At 35.4% G+C, this 3,261-nt stretch overlaps 1 pseudogene; it reads right to left on the bottom strand.

Annotated features, from left to right (window-relative positions):
* Positions 1 to 272: 272 nt before the first annotated feature.
* LOC124899177 lies at positions 273 to 419 on the bottom strand (annotated as a pseudogene).
* Positions 420 to 3,261: the final 2,842 nt, after the last annotated feature.

Here is a 3,261-nt window from a genome sequence, read left to right as displayed (position 1 = left end):
ATGGCTTCTTCTTCACTATTGTATTTCCTTTTCATACTGCATTTGATATGCTTTACTTGTGCAGCAAAAGGCCTTTGGTTCTTAGTGTACACTGCCTGTTACAATGACTGCCATGTCAGTCTATTGGGTAAAATCATTGCACACATTCAATCCAAAGTCAAATTCAAACATTATTAGAATAACATTCGTATAAAAACTATCAAGAATATTTGTCCAAGCAGTTCATAAAAACATAAAATGTGACGATAAAAAATAATTGGACTTTGGATTGGGTAGGGACGACGCGAACGCAGGCCCCCGCTGCTACAAATTACGACGTAGGCACTAGGCTTGACCACTTGGGCCGACCTTAGGCAGGCCCCCCTCCAAAGTGCAATGGAGGTCACCAAACCAACGTTTCTGCTACTTGCCGTTATTTTTTGTACTTCGGTTATTACATTATTTGGCTATTGTTATTGTTCCTTGTTTCCTGAATGTGACACAATGTTTTTAACATTATTTTTTGTCCTCTTTTGTATTTTTCTTTTTAGACTGCTTGATGTGTGGGATTACAGTGGGTTGTCGTTGTTGTTAAACTGTTTTGTCGTGCATTACTCAAGTAGAGGTTATTTCGAAAATAGCCTGTCTACCTCTACAAGGTAGGAATAAAATTTACACACTCTAATCTCACCAAATCCCACCTATAGAATTACACTGGGTATGTTTTTGTCGATGGTGACAAGGTAAACAATAGTTGCAGGCACAACTTTCAGGATGCTAAATATTTCCATTGTCATTTTCAACTAATTGTAAATCAAACTCTAAATGAACGATTACTGCTAGACGGGTGAAAATTTCTCGTAACCGCCTGCCTAAAGTTGTCAGCAAAAATAATATTAATTGACATTTTCAACTAGCCATCGTGTTTCACATTTAAGCTCAACTTATGTCATCATTGTCCCAAAGAATGGTGGTTAGACTGGCTATGTTGTATGGGGAAGAGTGTTGACCAATCAAGAAAATCTCATATCCAAAAGATGAAAGTGACAGAGATGAGAATGCTACGATGGATATGTCGGTGTACTAGGAAAGATAGGATTAGAAATGAGGTTATTCTAGACAAGGTGTGAGTGGCTTTGGTTGAAGCCAAGATGAGGGAAGTGAGGTTGAGATGGTTCAAACATGTGATAAGAAAGGGCACAGATTCCCCAGTACAGAGATGTGAGGGGTTGGCTAGGGACGAATTCAGGCGAGGTAGAGGTAGACCGAAGAAATATTGGAGAAAGGTAATTAGACATGGCATGGAGTAGCTTCAGCTTACCGAGGACATGACCCTAGATAGTAAGGTGTGGAGGAGGCGGATTAGGGTAAAAGGATAGTAGGAATGAGTGCGTCAGTTGTAGGATGTCTTTGTTATCCGTGCTGATAGCTATAGTACTAGTATTATTTCACAGTGTTGTATCATTTGTTATATTTTTTGGTGAATCTTGTTTATGGTATTATTGGGTGTGGTAATTTCTAATGTATCTTATCCTTTTAGTATTTCTTTTCTACATTGTTTTATCTTGAGTCAGGGGTTTATCGAAAACAACCTCTGTATCTCACCTTTGAGGTAGTGGTATGGACTAAGTACACTTACCCTTCACAAACATTCGTTACTGACTGCTGCTGCCTACTTGTTTATGTTTTTTTTTTCTAAAAACAACACAAATCTCAACCCTTTTGGAACTAATTATTACTCTCCATCCCAGTTCGTTTTCATATTACTAAATATTCTTGATTTAGTCAATACGTATACATCGCATTCCTCTGAATACATCACTTAATTTTATACGATTAATTACATACTTGTGTGGTGATGTACCCGTGGGTTTTAGAGAGTGAAAGAGAAATATGAGATTTATGTAATTGTTTAAAAGGGTTGAGATAATCACATCACTGAAAAATGTATGTACTAACTAATGTAACCGGAAGAATATGATGTATCCATGTTGATTGTGATGTATCATTGTAATATTAAGTGATGTATTCAGAATAATGTGATATATTTGTATGGACTAAATCAGAGATTTTGAATAATTTTAAACGAAAGTTGGAATAGTGAGTAATTAGCTCCAAAAGAATTGAAATTTATGTAACTTTTGCTTAAATATTTGAGCCTTCTTGTATTTTGCTGATGACCCGCAAAAATAGGAGTATAAGTGCGTGTACAACCAATTTGAGTATCAATATTTAAACTATCGCCAAAGTATACAATTTTTTTAGCAGAAACTATCTAAATAACCAAGCATCCTTACCATAACAAGTAGATCTCTCTATTTTGAATTAATTACATAATATCCCACTTCTTAACAATTCCTGATATATGTCACTAACAATCAATCGTAACCTCTAGATACATGAGCATGCATTCGAGATATATGGATCTACTGTAATTTAGCGTACCCTCTCCTCCATCCTCCCCCACCCCCTCTCCCCCAAATACATGGGCATGTATCTGGGGTACATGGATTTACTGCAACTAAACTATGTATCCAGACATGTTGACCATGTATCTGGGCTCTTATTTAGTGGTATAACATGTAATATTGAATAACTTAAAGTAATTTGCTCCTATACTATTAAATTTTCTTTGAGAGGCAAAAACTAAAGATCAGCACGAAATGATGGGTACGATGAATATACGCAAAAATGATCCTCAAACAATAAAGTATCAATAGTAATGTAAATAACAAAACATCCAAATTATGAATGTGCTAATATTGAGGACCAAAGTATGAATGTCTATGAAAAACAAACTTAATGTTGGAAGCCAACTCTAGTTCTTTGGACCAACCTATGATCGAATTAAAAATGAATTTCCATTTTTTTCACATATAAACAAATTTCACAAAAGCTATAAAATATGTACAATAGTAACATAATACATATGCGTGTGTCAAAGACATTTATGTGTTGCTTATAGTATGGATTTGTCTTCTATTCTGTGGTTGTGGCACAGTGGTTCAATTAAGTTAGGTTGAGCACCATAAGGTTTCAATTCAATTCCCAATAGAGACAAATGTTGTGTGATTTCTTCCCATCCAGCCTTGGTGGATAGAGTTACTTGATACTTGATGCTAATGGGAGTTGGTAGGTATCCTGTGAAATTAGTCTAGGTGCATGTAAGCTATAATAACTCAGACTTTTAATGAGGGGAAAATGGATAATTTTGCCTGTATTATTAATATTAATTAAGAGAATTAAAGTGAGCAAGTCAAAACCAAAACTCACTCCTTTTTT

The sequence above is a fragment of the Capsicum annuum genome, chromosome 5, assembly GCF_002878395.1.
Source record: "Capsicum annuum cultivar UCD-10X-F1 chromosome 5, UCD10Xv1.1, whole genome shotgun sequence".
Classification (NCBI taxonomy): domain Eukaryota; kingdom Viridiplantae; phylum Streptophyta; class Magnoliopsida; order Solanales; family Solanaceae; genus Capsicum; species Capsicum annuum.
Note: the sequence above shows the minus strand (reverse complement) of the source record. Positions and strands in the feature narration are given on the sequence as shown.